Genomic DNA, 23282 nt, shown 5'->3' with positions numbered 1-23282 from the left:
TCTGTAAGTTTTAAGAACATATGACTTCTTCCTAGCAAAATATTTGGAACCTTCTTTGGTAAGGAAAGAAAATGCCAGAAGGATTCACTGTGGTAAATATCAGAGCATAAAAGCAAAATGTTGCTCCAGGCACTGGGCAATGTTCCCATTGCTCTCTGTATGATTCAGAGGGAAGGATGCGTGACAAAGGGTGTATAAAGATATTTTTATCTTTTGTGATTGATGGATACTGGTGGCACACTGGTCTCTGGGATAATTTAAAACTCTTTGACAGGAATGTTTCAAAAAGATAAGCCTTACCTGCTGTATTCAGCTGCTTCTTTCTGTATAATGGTGTATGAAACTTTACGGATTATTCCATACCTCAGGTGAAATAAAACACCTTCAGTAAGAAAATTAAATTTAGATATAAAGGACTGGCTTATGCTGTTTTTATGCTTATCTTTTTTTTATGGAAAACACACAATTCTCACAAAGTCAGAGGAGTAACACGAGGAGAAAAAAACCTCAAAGAACAAAGCCAGGTGCCAAAGAAGAAAAGGATTTGTCAAAACACTGCAGGGCATATTTGAAACAGTTGCCAGAACCAATTAGCATGGTTGCTATTGAAGCCAGCAGATAGGCTTGACCCAGAGTAACAATACTTTTGAATATGATAACTAGCTTGTCTGAAAAAACCCAAGGTATTCCAAGTTTCCCATTTTAGCATAACCTTATTTTTCACTCTTGAAGATTTCTGAGTTTTTCAGAATTTTAATTCCTTTGAATGCATGAATTACCCTAACAATAAGTTTGAAATTAAGTGATTAAATTAAGAAAAGAGTGCAAATACATATTTTAGTTATCAAATATTCACTTACTTTTATTTAGATTTGATATTTTTACAGTTATCTTTTTCTATGAGATGTAAGACTCCCCAGCAGAATTCCAACTTTTGTTACTCATGAACCTATCAAAAAATCCTTGACTTCAAAGGTATTATTTACTTATTTTCTATAGAAAAAAATGTTTTTTCTATAGAAAAAATGTTTTCTCTCAGTTTCTTATAGCATACTGATTGCTATTTTACATAGAGTTTTTATAGCACATGGTTAGATTTAAATTGAAGGAATATTGCTGTGGTCTTACTATTATCTACATGGAACTGACATGCCTTTTAAAGTTGTACTGTCCAAATAACTTTCTAAGTATTGTGACCTCTTTTCCAGGCTTCATTGCAATATGTTACTTGATAACTTGAATTGCATGAAAGTGGAAAAACAATCCTTTCAAAGATTTCATTTTGCACATCTAGTGACAATGAACCATGCCTGGAGCATAATTTTGCTTTAATTGTAAAAAAAAAAAAATCAGATTATGTATATCAGAAAAGTCCTCTGAAGAAATAATATTCATTGACATGCCATATACCTGATTAAATATCATCCAGAAAGCAACATTAGTGTTTATGTAATACACTGGCAATTAGCACAGTGCCTATCTTGAATTTGTGAGCTGGCACTTGATTTTAAATGTCATGAGCCATGTTGTCCAAAAGCTTGAGCTTTCACAGCACAGGTCAAAAATTGTTAAGTCATTGATATGAGAGTAGTAATAGTAAAAGATCTATTTCTGCTGCCTTTGTTAACTATCCTTACATGTTCCATATGTGACTTTCACTGAATGGCCATTAAAACTGAATATTGCATGTGAGAGCTGTTTAATGATGTCAAGCATGTCACACATGATGAGACATCAGCAGAAGTCATTTTAATAGGGCAAGTGTTTCCACAGTTTTTGCCTTCATCCTACACATATAAACAAAGAATTGTGTTCATTTTTGCTGCTCCTAAAGTCAGAGAATATTCTGTCAATAAATTTGGGTACATATGGGGTCACGTTGGTCAGAAATAAGTAATATGAAACTTTTACAATAATACAAAATATAATTTAATAATAATTAAATTAAATTCAGCACAGTTTTTGGAAATTATATGTGATCAAAAGAAAACCTGTAAATCCACAGATATTTGCCTAAACCTGCCACAGGGCACTGAAGATAGAAGGGAATGATTCACTCCCTGTCACTGACCAGCACCCTCAAAGAATGAAAATCTACTCAAGTGCCAAGGCTCTTCCTGAACCATATTTTCATTGTTATCCTCTGTCACAGTCTTTTACCTCTTCAGAGCTCAGGAGTCTCCAGTCCTGTCTGATACTTTTACTTGAACAGTTTTGTTACATATAACACCTAATTCCTGTTTGATTTTTTTACCAAAGTTAAAAAAAATTCAAATAACAACTCTTTAGCTTCCAGATAAGACTAGTTACAGATTCCAGCCACAATTACTTATTTTGAGTTAAAGAAAAAGGTATGTTCCCTGATAACATGCAATCATATGCAGCACAAATGTTTAAGAGATTTATCAGTCCACTCATTTGTAGTGTCTTCACAAACTGTGCATCCCAGAAGATTCTAAGATGTTCCTGGATAGTTTTACAAAGTCCCACAGAACAGATATGTGGGAAAATGGAAATGGTTGTCTAGAATTACCTATGGGTGTTCTACATTGACTGGGGTGAGGGGAAGTGTCTGGGCAGCCTCTTCCTGTAGGGTGACAAAAGCACACACCACATGTGGTGGCATTAACATGTGCGTGGGTAAAGTTGCTGTAGCTTCCTTTCCCAGCATGGTTTTCTCACTGACATTTCTGCAAGGACAATTTGTTGCTGAATCTTGGCAGGTTGAGCTCCTCTAGCCCTGCTGCATCAGTAACAGTAATGTTCCTCAGCCCTGCAGAGACACATCCCCAGCTTGGCAGAGGGCATGGCGCTGTCTCCTTGCCCCAAAACATCAGAAGCTGCCAGTTTTTAAAGCTGGCACTCCCACTTCTCTAACAGGTAGCAAACAGAGTGGAAAATGAGCATATTTCCTTTAGAGGCCTGATAATACCATAGGACATAGGTTTGCATTTTAAAACTGCCTGGTGTCTACTATTTTTGGTGCATAACAGGCACTCTTACAGAGGTGTTGAGCACAAAGAAGTCTCATTGAGTGACTGAGTGTATATGGATGTGCCAGCACTATTCTTTTATCTGCACTGGCAGATTGACTTAGCAGTGCTGGATTAACAATTGGACCCAATGATCTTTCAAAGGTCTTTCCCAACCTAAACGATTCCATGATTCTATGATTAATGAGCAGAATGAGGTAACGTAGTTTTACTAGGCTTAGAGACAAAAGTCTCTTTCTAAAAAAAGTTTCTTAACAATTTGCGAGAGTCTGACTAGCTCTAGTTCTAGCTCTAGTTCTAGCTCTAGCTCTAGCTCTAGCTCTAGCTCTAACTCTATCTAGCTCTATCTCTATATCTGTATCTATACATGCACATTAAAATACAGTAAAAAAAAAAAAGAGTAAGGTTGCATGTAAGGCAGTAAAATTTAACATTTTAAAAGAAAAAATATTAATGTGTTAAACTATTTGTCCCTCCCTGGGCTGAAAGAGTAAAAGCTTGGTGTAGATGTTAGTGCTCTGAGTTTCGATTTGCCCTTGGTAAGCACATATTAGATTAGATCCAAAAGCACAAATGGTATTAGATTCTCCAGTGTGCAGACACGTGCTGCACATATTGATCTACAGCAAATTATTTTTTTAATTAACTTTCATTTTTGAAATGAATAATATTTCACGTATTTAGCATATGTTCTGATCAGTACAACTAAATATTGCACATGGTAAATATCTTACATGGGAAATTCTAAAGTATAAAAGTTCAAAATGCCAAATCAAGTTATTTGTAATAATTGGCTTTGTTATTTCTGTTAACACAACTATTAATCTGTTACATATTCTCCCTAATTTTCTTGGTGAGGAGCTAGCCAGGCTCTTCTTCCTGATGAATTTGAGACATTACTAATTTTTCAGGAGAAGAGTAATTTAATTCTTTATGAATTAATGAAGACTACTTTGATATTATGAGGTGGCAAAGGAGCCAATAAAATTGTAAATTAGCATACAAATTATTCTCTAATACCAAAGCCTGCAGAAAAGCCTGTAGACAGGCTGACTGGAAATATTTAGCTGCAGACTAGTCATGTCCATATTTATAATTTTTCTGAAGTAAATCACTGCTTCTACCAAGGTCTATTAGGATGTAATTTTAAACATATTTTATATTCTGAAATCGCTGTACATTAACAGCCACAATCATCCATTCAGTCATTCATAATTTGCTAATAAGTATGTACAAAACTGTTCATTCAATTTAATAGTACCCTATTGATCTAATCCAGATGTCTTGGGAGCTGTTGCCTACTTTATAAATGTCAGGAAATAATTGCTAATTTGGTCTTTAATCTGATACTTGCTAAATTTCTCCATTATGCAACTCTTCCTTTGTTTCTATTTAGAAAAATGAAAGAGAATGATAATGGGAAGGAACAGTCAATTACAATAATGAAATGCAATGTCTTTTGCCTTCTGTATTTCATCTGCAATGGAATGGATGAATGCTAGTTCAGCAGGATTTCAGTTATAAACTCTAGGTAAGTAAGTAGCAGTTTGTTAAATATCTGGCTCAAATATTGTAATTTAGTGGGATTTTTACAAGAATCTACCTTTACATATTTCCTTTTTTCCACCAGACCAATTTTTTTATTTCTTAAATTTGTACCTTATACCCACTTTAAAAATGTAATAAACATGCACAGACTGTAACTACCGCAGACCACTATTAACCTCAATCATTTTTCTGAGTAGGTGTTTAGAGCACTCATGCACTTACAGAAGTTTGTGAGGTGATGTGAGAAGTGTGAATCTTCTCTAGAGTGATCTGACATGCTAATTCCCATGTAAGTCTGCACTACCTCATCTTCATAATTATGCCAGTGGTGAGCAATAACTGGCATATATTATTGTAAACATTCTTTTGTAAATATGTGAATTTCTTTTTTGTAATTTTTTTTTATTTCTCTCACTTCATATAATTTGTTTGTAGGTGTCCTCAATATGACATTCTTCAGTGACATTATTTCATCCTCTCTGTACCATATTTGTACAACCCTGTGTGTGATTCTTTTTCTTGAGTTCCTAATGTTTGAATACACATATCCAGCATCAAAAAAACTGTTGCAAGAGAAGCTCAACCACTTGCAGTTAGTGACTTTGTATTTAAATAACCTCATGGTGTTAGCTGTCTAATAACCGCAAAAGTTGTGTGAGAAGAAAACAAAACAAACCAAACAAAAAACCCAACCAGCCAAAAAAAAAAAAAAAAACACCAAAAAAAACCCCAAAAACCTCCAACAACAACAAAAAACCCCACAACAAAACAAAGAAGGGAAATAAACTATATAGTTAAAGCATATTTTGGTATAAGGAACTGGAAGAAAATTGCAGGAAGCAGCCAGCCTCACAACCCCACTTTTCCAGTGGTGCTGCCAAGGCCTTTGAGAACTCTGTGCCTCTCCTACAGGCTGGCCTCCTAATGCATTCATTGTAAAAAAAAAAAATCTCATCTAGTTTCTGTTGTATCTTTTTGTACAAAGGTCCACTAGGAAACACAAATTAAACACCTGATTGTTTAGAAAATGTTTTCTTCTGCTGGAGTCATCTGAAATTCATATATGCTTCAGAATTTGTGTGTTCAACTTATATCCAAGACTCCACAGTTAAAGAAAAACTCATAATAAATCACTTGGATATATGAGGAAAAGAGGAGTTCTTTAAAGCATTCATTAGTAAAAGTCTTTGCTGGACACAGCAGGTTGAGAAATCAGTAAGTGTGTAATCAGTCATTCCTCTATTTTTATGTCAACAGCCAGAACTGGAAAGGGTGGAGATTTCTTACCTGGGTTTCATCCTTCCCATCAGGCAAGTGGCAGGAGGGCACTGTGTTCTTCTCCCTGATCTCTCAACCCATCCCTTCTCAGGAAGGAATATCCTGTAACTCCAGAGCATGGAGCCATAATGCCCACACCAAATAACTAGTGGGACTCCTGATGATGGTAAGGACTAAACTTACCACCAGTTCCGAAAGGAATAATTTGCCCATGAAATGAATGGCTTTCTGATTTTTTTTCCACTTTTTTTTTTTCTTATATAGCTGTGCAGTTTTACTGCTTTCCAGTGCCCTAAACAGACTGCATAAAAGGAGAGATAAATGATCCCTTCTCCTTATTACCCTGTGTGAGAATGTATCTTGAGAATAGACCCTGCACAGCGAGACCTCAAATCCTTTTTGACCCTGGAGTTCCCTCATCCCCATCACCTCCCAAATCAGTGAGTGGGGTGGGCTGTGACACTGACTTTTGACAGTTCTCCCAGGAGGTCTCAAAATTTTGGTGTGGGTTTTCTCTCCTTGCTCTTGCCCTTGAGCGCCTAGCACTGAACACAGCTGTCAGAGGGGCTCCTCACCAGCCCAGTCTGCACTCGTTGAGGGTGCAGCAGCAGTGAGTCCACTGCTCCTTCCTTAGTTTCTTTCTGTTTTCCTGCTACTTCAGGAGTGTCAGATGGTTGAATAATTAATTGTCTAATAAATACTACAAATGTTTGAAATGTTTGAAGATATTACATATGAAAAGGAGCATGGGTATTTCTGAATAGGGTAGAATTCAATTACCTTATTCCTAGTTGGAACAAGATTTTACAGTAATACAATCATTTGGTCTTCTCTTTGTGCTCTTTATGAACACTTTCTGTTTGCTATATTCAATGCTTTGTAAAATGTAAAATCTATTTACACATAAATTACGCTACTGACCATATTCAATTGAAACACCCCATCATTATTGTTACCAAGAGACTGAATAAATGTGAATTTGATAATTTCAGATGTCTCTACTGGAATTTAATATTATAAAGCTCATTTGTAATGGCATTAAAAGAAGAATAACAGTTATTTATGCAAGTGCATGAAAAATTTTAGTTTGGATATGAACTGGAAATGTTATAGTAAATTTAAAGTCAGATTAAATAGTCAGTTCCAACTGCATTTGCCTACATAAAAAGAAATAACTACTCAAGGAGTAATAAATTGTTTAATTCAGTATGGTTATGATTTATCAAGGATTTGTATTTCTTTTCCCCCTAGAGCAAGACCAGACAACCATATCACTGAAAGGAGGCAAGTAGTTTCTGCTTGAATAGTGATTATATGTCCATGGCAAAGCACCAAGACACAAATACATTGATTTTTCTTGAAGCAAGCTCTCAGTAATGTTAATAGGATGTTGCCAGAGGAAGTATCATATTGTGGTTACACACACACAGACACAGTGAAAGCCTACATGGATGAGGAACCTCTTCACAAGTGTCACTGGCCTTTGATCCTGGCTCTCCCAAGAAAATATTTTTGTATTTTTTGTATTGAATCACTATGAAGGAAAAGAATTCAGCACAGCATTTTATTTCATTGATCACCAAGCAAAAATAATCAATAAACTTATTATTTTTATAAACACTGCACTTGGTATCTTCTGTAGGAGATTTAATGCACACAATGAGACCTTTTGTAAGTAATCAGTATCTTATGTGAGGCCAAAACTCTAGGAATAGTTTTCAATTTATTTCAATCTCTGCTGCACTATTTGGCTTTATGTTGTTAATTTGGTTTTGAATTGGTGAAATAAGATGCTTCAACAGCTTCTGAAAATCAGTCATGACCAAACAGTCCTCAGTCTCTCTGTTCAAACCATCAGTATGTCAGGCAGCAGGACTATTTTATCTCCACAGGACCAAAGGTCAGTTTGTACTGTGCATGGCCAGAGGCAGTAAGCATGCAACCACCCTTAAGATTTTCAAGGCAAATGAGCTTTAAGAGTCAATCGACAGAAAATTGGACAAAATGTTCAGGATAAATAAACTGAGGACTTTATTACTATGATATAACAGTTTTGCTCTGTTTAAAAGCCTCTTTATTTGACATAGTTCCTTTTATTAGCATGATGAATTGGTATTTATTGGATCCATGAGCAGTCTTGGAGTAAAAGCACTCCAAGCCTTTAAATGCTCACTAGAGAACAATTAAATCTCTCTTCACAAAACTACTTACTTTTGATAGAGAAATCTTTTACAGAAAAAAAATTGCCATGAGATGACCTTTCATTTATTCCTCTCTTTCCTCCTCTGTTTTTATATTGATTAATTGTTAGTACTTGCTTCATAATTTGTGGACAGGAAGGATAGAAAAAGGAATACATGGACCTCAGCTTAGGTAAACCTGTGGGGAATGCTTGACAAAGTGGACAAGGACACCTGGTCCTTGGGAAGTGAGTGCAAAGAAGAGATGAACACATCGTGACTTGTGTATATTAGAGGTTAAGGTTTCAATTTGTAATGTTGTAACCTTGCAATCCCTCATTCTTTCCTTCATATGAGCATCAAGACCTGCAGCATGTTCCACCTCCATCTCTTCTCTGTGCCCTATTATTATTCCACTCCTGTTTTGTTTCTAGGATTTTAGCAAGAGCTTCTGCCAAGGTCCAAGGCATGCTGACAAAGAGTTTGGGATAGGCCACGGCATGCTGTCACATGGGTGGTACTCTTGCAACCTGTGTGTAGTGTGCCTGCAGTGGTCTCCACTCACCTCTCATTTCCCAAATGCCTCTTTGCCTAGACTGTAGGAGCAAAGTGGATGTTGGCTTTATTCAACTTTCTCTGCAGATGAGACAGTCTTGGGAGAGTTTTCATGATATAACAGCAAGCATTAAATAGGAGAATTAGGCATCCCACCCAAAGCGCATGTTTCATATAAAAATAACTTATTTCAAGGTAAAAAATATATATGACTAGATGATACTTTAAAAATAATTCAATGTATTTGCTTTACACGTTTTTCAAAGCTTATTTCTGGCCTATTGAGATGTGATGTTTTGAGGCTGGAAATACTTAAATATCACAGCAAAAGATGTTAGAAAAATGGTGAGAGCGATAGACAAAGTAATGGTGGAAAGTCTGATAAGAGCGAAACAAGGGTAAATGATTGCCATTCCAAAACAAATACAGTTTGTAGAAAGAAGTGTTGCCTCTAAAACTGGCATCCACCCAGAGACAACTGAGAATGAACATCCTGTCATGAACCACCCTGAAAATTCCCAGGTCCATATCTTAGAAAGTAATTAGGTCAGGAGCATCCATTGATTTCCAATTTATACATCCTAAAAACTTCTGTGCCTAATTGGGTACAAGGAAAGCTCAGCACGCTGAGGAGCCTGCAGGAAATTACTCTAATTAGAGTTTTGAAGAAATGTTGAATCAATGCTGAGATGCTGCTTTTGTACAGCAAGACCAACAGTACGTGCAAAATAACTGTATTTGTTTTGGCAAGTGTTTCTAGGCAATTAAAAAACCACTAATGCTAATACCTTCTTTAATATACCTGTGAAGCCTAAATGTAAACATTGCAGTCAAAGGCAAATAGTGAGTATGAGCAACCATATAGCAAATATAAGGGATACAATTTTCTTGAAGTTTCTGCACAGATTTTTTACCACTTCTTGATGATATAGGGGTAGTTCATGTGAGATTTCTGGTATCAATTATCTTTCTCAAAAACCTTCATGAATTTACATTTGGAAATGCTTTTCTGTATTTGGATTATGAAGAGAACATGATGGATCTGCAATGGGTCCCCTGAGTCAGCAACAGGGTATCATAAAGGATACAGTCCTCATGGTGGAAATTGCTTCCATTACAAAGTATTTGATATTGTCTAACAAGCTTCTGTCTGAGTCTAAGATTTTAAAGATAAAAAATCCTTGCAATGTCTTATTCTTTTGGTTTAAACAAGCATTGATATTTTCTTTCATAGTTTTCTGATTTTAAAAATAGTAAATTATTAAAACGACTTAATAAAACTATTCAGGGTCCCTGATGTTGTCATAAGAAGGAGTGTTTTGTGGAAAATGCATTTATTTACTCAACTGTTTATCAATTTGCAGTAATTAATGGTCTAATAATTATAGCAATTAATTAATTGTCTAATAATTATAGTAATAATAATGACACTTTCAAGGCTTTATAAACTTTATCTGCCATAGACCAATGAGTTTTCTGAAAATTATTTTCACATCTTGAGAATAAAATAATGAAAAAAGGCCCCCCAAATATTGAATAACTTTAAGGTTCTGAAGATATTAATTCTGGTAGAGACTTGCAAAACTGGTAAATTAATATGTCCATGTACATCTGTGTCTGCATCTGGAGTTCCTTTTTTATTGAAAACTTCCGAATTTAGATCCTCAGTATTACTGACTGAAACTATGTTAAACTAGTAGCGAGTCCCAAATATTGTTTCTTCCATGATATCCTGTCTAAAATAACTTTTAGCCATCGGTTTGTCCACAGGAGGAATTCAAGTCGTCTGGAAGGCACCAGTTTGCAGGCCTTTGAGAGGGCTTCTCTATCATATTAACTTGAAACAATTCATGAAAGCATCTCTCCAGTCACTCATACCCCTGCATAAATTTAACTTAATTGCTGAAGATGAGACCAAGCCCACAGGTAGCAAAGTGAATTCACAGAGGGGCACAGGTTAGGGAAGGGGGCTGAAGTGGGACACAAACAAAATACACAGGTGTGACAGACAGATAACCAAATGCCCAAAGTTAACCATCAAAGGTTATGGATTCCTTCCCTTCTGGCCTGCAAATTCTCTCTTGGAGGAGAATAGCTATAGAGAGCAGATGGTACATTGGCTCTTAGATGTTTTACTGAACTCTGAATTTGTTCTCAAATTTTATGTCTAAACAATCCCACTCAGATCTTCTGTTCCACATCCAAACCCCTTATCTGAAGTAATTTTCTCTCTTGACATTTTTCATGCAGTGAGGGAAAGTATCATTTTCAGATGTAGCTCTCCTCCACCAGTACACAGATCTCTTCAGCCTCAACCTCCTGCATCCATATGGCAGGTATCTCCAAATGCTCTTTCCTGGGATACTCCTGGAAAAGCCTTCCCCAGCTGAGCTCGCAGCTCACAGTTTTGAATGCAGCATCTCGACACACCCCAAGGAAAACTGTTCCCAGGAGGTTGCCCTCTGGCTCTATTCAATATGAAGGCTTTGGGAGATGAATTCTGTGACACAATATGTACTTCTTAGTTTCCTAAAAGCTAGGTATCTAGAAGTCCTGAAAAAGAGAATAAATCTAATCTTTAGTTTTAATAGTTCTCCAGTGGTTTATTTTGCATTTTCCACAGTCAAAGTACAATATCAACTTAAGAATTTCAGAGCTTTTCTATATATTTAGATTGGGTATATGGAATATCTGGGGTATACCACAGCCTCTGAAGTACCTAAACCAGTGCAAAACTTTATTAAGCTTATATATATTTAAAGATGTCAAAAATATGTAAGCTTTATTAAGTTTGGGAGGTTATTCAGTTCTATTTAAATGCAGATTGCCCAATTACTTGCAACTTTAACCATGAACAGTTCACTGTGGATGTCTTGAGAAAGACTTTGGTTTCACTCAACACTTTGTAATGAAAAATACACAGCAAAACTATCTGCAAACCCTAGATCAAGCTAGAGTATAAGTATGAGGTGGTCAACAAACTGTCTAAAGAAAATTAACTCTTCTAGATTTTGTCAAATTAATTCTCACCAAAAGAGGAAGAAATAACAGCAACAACAGATGGCTCAGTCCAGCTTTGATCAATCTCTCATTGCATCCAAAGAATATGCAATTGGGAAAGCACTGCACTGAATGGAATACTACTCAATGTTTTTATTTTTGTAATGTGCTAAGTAATGTGCTTCAATAAAACATCTATAAAATTGCTCTAAGAAATGTGCCCAAAGGAAAAACTTTTCAGTTTTGAATGGACCTAAAATCTGTCCTACAAAGAAAAATAACTAAGTCATGGAGGGAAGAGTGACATGGAAGGATATTCACTTTTCTGTTGAAAGACTTAGAAAGGCTCATTTAAAGTAAGAATGATGCAATTAGGCTACTGATTATACTGAGAAGAGATCTGACCAAACCAGGAGTAGCTCCACACTAAGCTCTTCCCTTTGCTCATCTATCTGCTCTCTTACAGCTAAAAGCATCCAGCAGTATTTTCATGCCTGTCCTGTCAGGGGATTCTTTCTGCCTTTATATATACCTTTTGAAACAACATTTGTTTTAAATCACTGCAACACATGTCCCACTTGGCTTTACTTGAAATCTTATTTCTTTCTTTTTGTATGTTCTGCACTTGCTATTCAACTAGGAGTTCGGGTTTCTGCACCTCTTTTCCCATTTAATCTTTACCCAGTATAGATACAACAGCTTTTGTTCCTAACCAAAGGAACATTCTTAGCAAAAGCACTGTCATCTGTTATAGCCTGTTGTAGGTGCCGGCGAACCCAATGGGAAGAGTGATGATGTCTAACTCCAGTTCAGAAGGCTGAGTTATTTCTTTATTATTATTATATTATTATAAGCTATAATACATTAATATACTATATAAAAGAGGATACTAAAAACTACATGCTACTTTCTCTATCATATCTCACTAACTCACAACTCGTGACCTTCTCGCGAGAGTCCAGACACAGGTGGATCTGATTGGCCATCAGGCCCAAACAATCCACCATGATCCAACCAAGAGATCACTCCAGGTAAACAATTCTCCAAACACATTCCACAAGAGAAAAACAAGGAGCAGAAATAGAAATTGTTTTCTCTTTCATTTTTCTCTGTGCACCTCTATGAAAAATCCTGAGAGAGGATTTTTGTGGCAAATGTGCTTGCCACAATAGCCATAGATTTTTATAAGGGAATACCTTCCCCCTGTTGCTAAAATTTTAAAATTAAATTTCTAAAGAAATTTTCCTCCTTTTAAAGTGTTTTGCCTGGATACAAATGGTTTAAAGATACTTTTCATACAACAATAATATTATCAAGTAATTATGTCTGAAAGCAAGACTAACATCACATCAACAATTAGAAAAAAGTAAATTTTTACTGAATGGTATTCTTGTGAGGAGATAAGTATTTCCTCAGTTTCAAAGACAAATATTGAAAATTGTTATCCAAGCCCACATGTTGTGTCTATGGTAGACGCTCAAAATCTTTTCCACTCAAGTCCATGTGCCCATGGGGCATCAGTAACTCCTAGTGCTGATTAATGATATTTTTAAAGTGGTGGTTTATACTTGAGCAGCCTGCAAAAACAAGGACAAAAATATTTAACTAAGTCCCAAAATAACTCTGAGAGCAAGATATGGGTGGTTTACATGTATGGTAATGGATGCATACCTACTTTTAACTTTTTGCTTGGAAAGAGAAAAGAATTTTCCAAATGCTGCAACAAAAGCACATATAATGGACTGCTTCCTTTGCGTTTTGTTCCTGTTTACTTTAGGGACTGCAGTCTTTATAATAATAAATTAACCACTCTAGTATTCCCTAGACATTACCAGTGACCTGACTTCTGATGGCAAGATGGTCCTTGTGAACTATCAGACTTACAAGCTTGTAAAACTTACAGAACTGCTGATTTCAGCTTTAAAAATCTTTGCAGAAAATGAAAAAAAAATCCTAAAAGCAGAGATTAAACTCCAAGCATCTCTTTTCTTTGTTTGGTTCTCTACCTGGAGTTAAGGTGTTTATTCCTTTTCCAAGCTTTTCTTTACCAACCATAAATGAAATCTCCAGTAAAGGTCTCATCTTCAGATTCTGTTATTTTTGAAGGTTCACCTGCACTTCAAAAGCTAGCAGAGAAAGGACACCAGGAATCACATACCTAAGTCAGCACATCATTACTGGAAACATGCTGTCATGAAACAGAAGGAGATAGCAGGGTACCTTCCAGCCAAAGCAAGAAACCAGTCTTTCTTTCACTAGTTTTTCATTTACCAGGCTTCTTAGGTGCTCTGGCAGGACTGTAGGAAGTGATGAAAACAGAGTGTTGTTTCCTCTCTGTGTACGTGGGCACAAATGCTGTCCCTTGGAATGATAAGGCCAACAGAAGTTTTGTAGGTTCCTGAAAAAATTCAGGATGAAGGTTGTGGAAATATGAATAAGTCCAAGGCCCTTGTGTGAATTCTCTCCTTTCATGCAGTGACTGGTCCATGGCTATTAATCTGTACTGCTGTACAAACAGGTTTCATTGCATAACTACACACTTTTAACCCATGAGTACATTTTAAAGCCTCTGAAATTATAAATGTCAATCTTCTTTGATGCACAGAAAGCCCCACTTTAATTTGTAACTGCCTACACTCTCCCCAAGGCACAACAGGAATCTGTAAGACAAGTAATTTGATGGGGTTTTTACTATGTTCAGTGATAATTCACATAAATCAATGTCATAACTGTCCCCTATGGTAGAGACCACATTATATTGCAAATACTTAACCAAATGTTCCTGTGAGGAAGCTCTTCTTGAGTTATTCATACAGAGGCGTTACTGTCACCACGGTCTTATAACTTCAGTGTGACCCAGGGTGGAACACCTATAAAAGCAGTGCCCTGAGCTGTATTTTTATCAGTTTTAATTCTCAGTTTTAAAATGTATTTTCAAAGTCGATGAGGTTTTTCTCTACAGGAAAGAGACATGGACCTGGTTGGCTCTGCCTTTCCTGGCTGGGTCTTGGTGCCCTGAGATGTTTCAGCCCTCTTTCACATTAGTTATGAAATTGTTCCATGGAGTCTGAAGTGAGCTTGTTGTAAGGAAGTTCTTGGCAGTGCGCTGTTATGGACCTGAATGCATCCCCTGCACTCAAGGCAACCCAGTTCTGTGCCCTGGGGAGAGCCTTGGACCGTGATGAGGAGGCTCATGGAGGCCACTGGCCCAGGGAGCCCTCAGCCTATGTGGAGCCCTGGTGTATACACTTAAAGGAACAAGTACAAATGCATGTGAAAAAAAAAAAAAAAAACAAAAACAACAAGCCAACTAACAAACAGCTGTGAGACTTAGTAGCCTTATAAAAATAACCTGTAAATATGCCTCCAAGGGTCCTGCCATGGGCTTTTCCTCCATCATTCCACAGAAGAGATGGGTAATTCTTTGTTAGGTTTGTAAATTCTGCTCATCTACCGTGAATTTGGGCCCTTTCAGCAAGCTTCTCTCTGCTGTAGCTGCATTTTCTAAGCCCCTAATCAAAAACTCAAATGCTACATAAAAATGAGATACTTCTCCAAAACTCATTTGCAAAGCAGATGAGGCTGTGCAAAAGCAAAAAGCTGTGTAAGAGTTTAGTGCTAGCTTTAAGACCCCATGCTGCTCTGCTCTTCTAAGTACTGGGGCATAGAGGATGTTCAGTCCCTCGTGCTTAGTTGTGCCTCTTTCAATCCTAGTAAATGCTCTATCCAGCTTATGGGCCACATGTATCTCAGATGTGCAGTTCCAGAGCACATTCTTACCTAGCCAAACCCTACAGAGTACTTTTGTCTTCTCCTCAAGTATTTCTAGATTCCTGGACTCTTTGAAGCCATAGGGAAATTTCCTACGCACTGTGCAAAACACAGAGGAATGAGAAAAGTACCCTTCTGCCTTTTGCATAAAAAGAAGGAAACAAAGTTGTTATTAACCAATTTTATTTATAAACTGAAAGGTGATATGTCATCATTGCCTACAGTCCTTCTTGATGACGTCTTTCTTCTTTCCTAAAATCTATGGGACTTTAACAGGAGTCTGGCTATCAACGAAGACAAATATTCTAAGAAAGAAAAAATGGGATCTCTTTAATCAGGCTGGAAAATAGAAAAGAGTAATTATTAGGGATAAATTAAAATAAGTTCCAAATTGTGTTTATCCAAGTCAATCATGGAGAAAATTAAGAAGAAAAAAATACCAAAGGCAATAGAAAGGAGTCCCCTTTTATATGCAGCCATATATTCTGAAATACGATAGCTCTTGTATGCAAAGGATGAATATTGATAGCAGACTAACTCCTATGATCAGTGAATGTTTAGGAACACAGCAACCTACAGGCATTGTTGATAGAAACCTTCCTTTACAGCTGTTTATGTGGAAAGAAGTAAAATGAAAATTTTATGCTCAATTTCCTTTTTTTCAGTTTGAGGCTCAGTTTGTGAACATATGAAAGCCGAGCACAGCTAAGACAAATACAATTATTGTATTCTTTTTTTTCCTTTCCCCGCCATGATATCCATGATTAATAAGCCTCAAAGTGTACAAAACTCTCCCTAGAGAAATGTTTTATATAGAAATAGGTTTTAAATTTTCCTTGTGAGAAGTTAGGGAAGGTTCACTTAATGGCATGTAGCTTACTTTTAAGAAAAAATTTACTTTTTTAATGTATTTTTTTTATTTGTGGCAAGGAAAGAAAATTGTCTGTTACAGAAGTTGCTTATTTCCAATTCTAATGTGTTTACTAAGAAAAGTTTGGAATATGTAAGTATTCTATTGATAAATCAGCCTTTCTTTATTTATAACTTTTTAAATGTTTTCTAACATTCTCACAAAGCCAGTAGAAAATAAACTGGTGGAGAAAATTAAATTGGATGACTGGACTGAAACTCAATTACTTCACAGATTTCAAGAGCATTTAGTGACAGGACAAGGGAAAATTTGTTCAAACTGAAAGAGTCTAGGTTTAGATTAGATACTAGGAATAAATTCTTTATTGTGAGGGTGGTGAGGCACTGACACATTCTGTTTCTCAGAGAAGTTGTGGGCTCCCCATCCCTGGAAGTGTTCAGAGCTAGGCTGGGTAGGATTCTGAGCAATTTGGTCTAGAGGAAGGTGTCCCTGCCCATGGCAGGGAGAACTGGATGGTCTTTAAGGTCCCTTCTGACCCAGGCCATTCTAGGATTCTGTTTATTAGCTCAGCTGTGCAATAATCTAAGAAGTTGTGTGTTTCAGAGGGACCTGATCACTCAGATGTGTATGGTCACATGGTTTCTAGAGTAAGATTTGCCCACACCCCGTGGCTGTCCAGGCCTGAGCGTGTGAATGAGCCTGACACATGCTGGATCCCTGGGGATATTCCTTTGGTTTCTGGAGCAGCCATGCTGAAAGCTGTGTGACAAAGGCCAGCTTTAAGCCTGCTATGAGTATTCTGTAGTTTCCTTTAAGTCTGCTATGGGTTTTCTGTACTTTTACTGATAAACTTCACTTTTCTGAAGGTGATGAATGACACAGAAGAAATTTCAACTTCCCAAACAAGGTCCCACCACCATTTTGGCTGTTTGTGTCTGGTAAGTTTCTGACTCATGACCAGACCAACACGATTTTATTTTGTCTCAGGCTGACTAATTTTTCCTCCTCCCTCAGCCTCCCAAGAACTTTCAAGACAGAGGCATGTGCACACATGAATATTCATGACTCCTTTAGGAAACATTTATGCAAATAGATATCCACTCTTTGAAAACAAGAACAAAGAGTTCTAAGTGGGAAAGTAAATTTGCATTTTGGTTTCAGTAAATAGGTTTGGATTTATTTTTTTCTTTTTTGAGTATTCAATCAATTTGACAAACTGAGACTGAGACCCTGTTGCCTAAATCCTGTGTAGGCAGAGATTTGCATATTCTAGTTCATGTTACTGGTAGATCGTAGTGGAAGTAAATGGCAAATTGTGAGATTATCTTTGCATTGTAGGGACTTCAGTCAAAAGGGCTGAGAGGGTTCATACAGGTTGATGAGGAAATTTAGAAGGTTAACAGCTGTCCTCTGATGAAAAATTGTTAGAATCCCCTGGTGTGAGAGAAACTGGCACACCAAACCAGCACAACCATACAGACATGCAATACAATCCTACTGTTCAGTGTCTCCACTAATCTACACCTTCCACCATCGCTGGTGACCCTGGGCATAAAGGGTAAACTCATATTTACCATGTGTCCCACAAAGCAGAGCTATGGCTGCTAAATATCTCTGAGGGAGCTCATTAACATAAAGCCAGTGGAGTATTTGCACAGCAAATGGACCTATCATGTCTCTTATTTACAAAGGAAAATTCATGGACTTGCAACAAACACTATTTCATTTAATCAGATCTTTTCATAACTGTTTCCTGACTGAAAATATTTCCTTCTCCCATGGAAAAAAACCAAAATAATAAAAAAAAAAAACCAGCAACACAAAACCCCACTTTTTTTTTTTTTTTTTTTTCCTTCAAATCACATTTCCTTGAATAAAAAACGTTTTTAGGAAAATTAAGGTAAAAAAATCTTTCTGCTGTCTCCATTTTTTTTTTTTTTTTGTTATGTTTCTGCTTTGGACTACTGAAAAAAAGAGGAAGAATTTCAAAACACCGAACTGACTAAAATACATTTATACACCTTCTAACTGAAAAAGAATTGAGAAAATATTTAAATTTAAGGAATTTTTGAAACTACTTTGCAATTCACATAATCACGTTTCTTTGCTACCACACCATGAGAACACTGAATAAAATTTTACTTTTATTTTTTATTCTTCTTTAACAAAAATTTATCCACTATTTGCATAGTTCTTCATCAGTTTTTCCAGCATATTCATATTCAGGCATAATCAGTCTTCAGAAGCTTAACCTGAAAGGTACCTCTGTAAATAGCATTGCTAACTTGGTGGTGGCTTTGCTTTACAGTGGAAACAAAAAAGCAAACAAGTCCAAATTTTGGTAAGCAGTGTGCACATGTACTATTCTGAGCTTCCTTCTGCTGACCCTAGGAAGCTATAGAATACAGGAAATATTTATGCTAGTTGATCATCCTTTTATTATCAGGAATAAGTAAAAAAAGAAAGCAGTAGTTAAATGTGGCCTTCGATCAGTAAAATGTCAATCCATGCATACACTTTAATTAATTCACTCATTAAAAATTGTTTAAAAAGCACTTACATTAAATATTCATGACTAATAGCTAATTCTTAACTTTTGACTCTTCTGCTGTAAGTATCACTCTTGAATCTAGAGTTTCCTGGAAATCTTATTAGTTTGAAGAGGGAATAAAATTAGTGTGAAGTTAGCAGAGCTTCTAGAATGTGACAGAACTTAAGCAACAGTTGGCAGTTAATGTCTAATAAAAGTCAGCAGAAATACAAACTGTGGTAGGAGCAGGTTAACACCAACTTAATGTGAAAATTACCTCTTTATGGTAATGAAAGGGACCATATTTTTCCTGATTCAGTTACTCACTTAAAAATATTTACTTCCATCTTATAGGATTGATTTCATATACTTTGTGAAGCTGATAGTTCTCTTTACAATACAGCTAGGAGGCTTTTTTATTTCAGGTTATGCCAGCCTTCATTTTACTTCTTTGCATTTTAATAATTTTTTTTAATAAAAAATAATATAATGACTATGCATCTCTGCACTAAATATAAATTTTTAAAAAACCTTTAGTGATTTGTTCAGGGGGTTTGTTTTTCAGAGTGCACAAGCAAGAAATAACTGAGTGAAGGGATGCTGAAGTTCCCTAATAATTTTACATAGCAGAAGTAGAATTCAATATGATTCAATCAGTATAATGTGACCTCACACCATCTGTTTAAATTAATGATGAATCAAAGTTTTGTTTTAAATAGATACTAAGACACAGAGATGCAGCATGGATGTTAAGATGTTCTACTTTGGAAGAAATCTGCCTTTGTTGTGAATTTTCCAACAGAAATGAACAAGGCAAAAACTCTATTCTTGACACAAGATGCCAGGATATGCAGAGCAAGACACAGGTATATGATCTGATTTTGAATGGATTCATAGCAGAACCAGAAAGCTTTTTCAGGAAAAAAAAATTCAGACATGGTTCCATAAAACCAAGTCTAAACCAATTTGAACAGTGAAGCCAGTAATTCTAGGTTCACTAAGCCATAAGAATATGAGAGACTGGATAGTGCTAATCCAACAAATGCTGATACTTTCCATCATAGACCTCAGAAGTTTGTCCAGAAGAGCTTCTACCTCAAAATATGTGCTCTTCAAAAAAGAATACCATTACATTACTCTGAGCAATTCTGCATTTAATGATATTGATTTTATAACACAGTTAATCTTGAACTACATCAGTGAAAGATGGAAGATAATTAATTATTGTTCATTACAAATCAAATGCTATATTTGGATCTTTTGCATTGAAATAGGAAAAGATTTGCTTCTTTGGTAAGAGCTGTACGTGTGTTTAAGGCACTTGACCAAATGAACAAATCCATTTCCATCCAGTTCATGTCTATTCTGTCTTGTAGAGCTTTAACTCATCTGATCTTTGCTATGATATTTTCTGCTATGGAACTGGAAAAATTAAGGGGACAGAACAAATTATTATGAACAATAAGTACAGAAAACCACAGCTGTCTTGATCCAGTTTTCAGTAGTTTCTCTTCAAGTGGGAGGTTGGATAACAGACGTCCAGAGATTATTTCTATGACTCACACTGCTCTTTCACTATGAATAAAAAATGCAATTATTCTTCTTGGATTTTTGCATTATTAAAACCTTTTCTATCTAACCATTAATTATTGACTCATAAAAATGGATTTATATGCATAGGAAGCATTGGGGCATAAGAAGATGTCAAATGTTATTTTCACGACCCTGTGTTTTCAATAACATAGCTACAGCCAGTTTCCTTTCTGATATTATTTCCTCTGATTCAAGACATTTTTGAGAGAATCTTGTTGTGTTTTTTCAACCTTTTTGCTTTCATTTAAGTACTTCTCAATATCTTTCTTGCTAATTGTAACTGTTTCAAAAAACCCCACATTTTTATAATCAACAGTGAACAATGAAGTAATAAAGCATACAATAAAATATAAATTTAAGCAAGATTATGTTTACTAAAAGATCAAGAAATCTTAAAGATCATCTTAAAGATCAAGAAACCTTAAAGATCATCTTAAAGACCAAGAAATGGCAACTGATGAACTTTGATTTAAATGGATAAATTTGATAATAATCAAGTTTACCACTAGGACATAAAAAGAAAGAGGTGGTCAAGCTGCAGCATAATAATTTCTTTTGGTAATGAGTTATAATAGCCAAGTAGGAAAGAGTATAGAATTGTGTCCTCTGATATCTATTTGCAACAATATGGCCAGCCTTATTTACTGTGCGATTACTTTAGTTTCAGGAAAATCAAATATCACCAAAATGAGTACTCAAACAAGTTCCATAAATAGCCATACACATTCTATAGCAGTGAATTCAAATACATGGTTGGATGCACACAGGTAGAGAAATAAAGTTATTTCCTTTTAGCATTATTGTTCTACTCCATAGTTTTACAACATTTCTCAAAACCAGAGTGGTGTGGTGATCACTCGTGCTTTCAGCATAGTACCTGTTACTTTGTACACAAACTGTCACATTGCAAGTACGTTCAAAAGGACTGTTGCTCTCTATGTTTCCACACTCAAAAGAAGCCTTTTATTTTTCATTAATGCAGCTTCTGACCTTGTTCTTATTTACAGTTCTTCCATGGCAGCTGATAGCTTCTTCAGGTTCTTCATTTGAACTGCTGCTTTAAGGAATGGGAATGATACCTGCCAGTAAAAGCTGCCTATATTTTAAATAAACCTGTCTGGAGATAAATTGCATCTCCTTAAGAAGGGCTTGTGCAAACACTTCTTTTGTATTTAGTTTAGAAGGGTTAGGTGCTTCCCCTGTCTCCTGCCATCATCAATGTTAGGAAGTCCTTAAGCTCTATATCAAAATTCAGTTTGAGTAGCAGTTCGTTCAAAAAGAAAAAAAAAATCACTCTGAGGCTCTGGCATCTTCTGTGACTACAGGAAACTGCTTGTACACCCTTTGTGGCCTCAGCTTCTCTTATAAACATTGTAATTAAGACCTGTCAGGTTTTCTAGTACCTGTTTCGATATCTGCGTGGAAAGCTTCTTACAGATAATTTTTCATTTCTTTTTCTAGGAAGAGCATTTAGAGATTTTCAGAAGTGTAGTCCTTACCCAAAGAACCTTTTCCCTACTCAAAACTTAAGGCCAGCCCTTTTTTTTTTCCCAAACAGCAGTATCTTGCAATTCTTTTTTGATTTTGGAATAAATTGACTATTTCTCATTTGAAAAATATTTAACTGATTGCTTTAATGATGTGCTACCTCCTAGACTCCCTGCAGTGGTGTCCTGCTTTCCGATCTTCTCTTGGAGACTTAGTCCCATCTGGCCTGTCATCTCTTAGACACTGAGTAAATAATCTCCCCAAACCACTTCCACCTTCTTTTTGCCAAAGATTCTGAACTCAATTACAGAATCATGGGATCACAGGATAAGATTAGTTGTAAGGGACCCACAAGGATCATTGAGCCCACCTCCTGGCCCTGCACAGGACCATCCACAATAATCATACCAAGTGCCTGACAATGTTATCCAAATGCTTCTTGAACTTTGCCAGGCTTGGTGCTGTGACACTGCACTGGGCAGTCTGTTCCAGTGCTCAACTATCCTGTGGGTGAAGAATCTTTTTCTAATATCCAACCTAAACCACCATGACACAGCTTCAGGTGTGACACAACTTCCCTCCAGACCTGTCACTAGAGGAAAGAGATCAGTGTCTGCCCCTCCTCTTCCCTTCATGAGGAAGTTGCAGACTGGAATGAGGTCTCCCCTCAGTCTCCTCCAGTCTGAAAAGACCAAGTGACCTCAACTGCTCCTCATAGGGCTTCTCCTTCAGACCCTTTACTATCTCCTTTGCCCTCCTCTGGATGCTCTAATTGTCCTGTGTTCAAGTTTTGCCAAAAATTTTTTGAATATTGATCAGTGTTGTCTTTTATTTACAGGAGGCTTCCTCAACAAAATTTTATGAGCACTCTTCATTCTTTTTACCTTTAAATGTCCCCTTCAACTCTTGAAAAAATGCCCAAGAGAAAAAAAAAAAAGCCCAGAAAAAGAGGGAAAAAGGAATTAAAAAAAACCCAAAAACATAACTTGGCCTAAATTTATCCTGCCTACCTTTGGATAATTATTATTCCAATTAGGAGATGAGTCACACAGGGTTGTCTTTATCTGTCAGTGAAGAGAAGCAGTGATCACCATGACTATTGCCATAGGCAATAATAATATGAGCCTAGGGCAATATAGGTGGGTTCCTTTGTCATGCCAGACTTTGGTAGGCAGCTGGCACATGGTGGCTACTCTATATTTGCTATTACAACCATTTCACTTCAACTTGGCCTATCTCCATCTGTTTGAATCCCACCTGGTGATTGTCCTTATTAAAACTAAGTCATGTTTGGGCCTGTCTTTGTGACTCCTCTGCAGAAGGGGCTGGGAGCTGCTCTTAGAGCAGTAACCCAAGTGCCAGAGATCTTCAGCTGCGTTCTGGCTCAGGATATACATCTTAAGTTGTTTATGCTGTTGTTTCCAAACTTAATGCCTTTAAATTTGTGGAGTTTAGATCCTTCCCATGTTATATGA

This window comes from Vidua chalybeata, chromosome 1 (genome assembly GCF_026979565.1).
Source record: "Vidua chalybeata isolate OUT-0048 chromosome 1, bVidCha1 merged haplotype, whole genome shotgun sequence".
In the NCBI taxonomy this organism is placed as follows: Eukaryota; Metazoa; Chordata; class Aves; order Passeriformes; family Viduidae; genus Vidua; species Vidua chalybeata.
Note: the sequence above shows the minus strand (reverse complement) of the source record.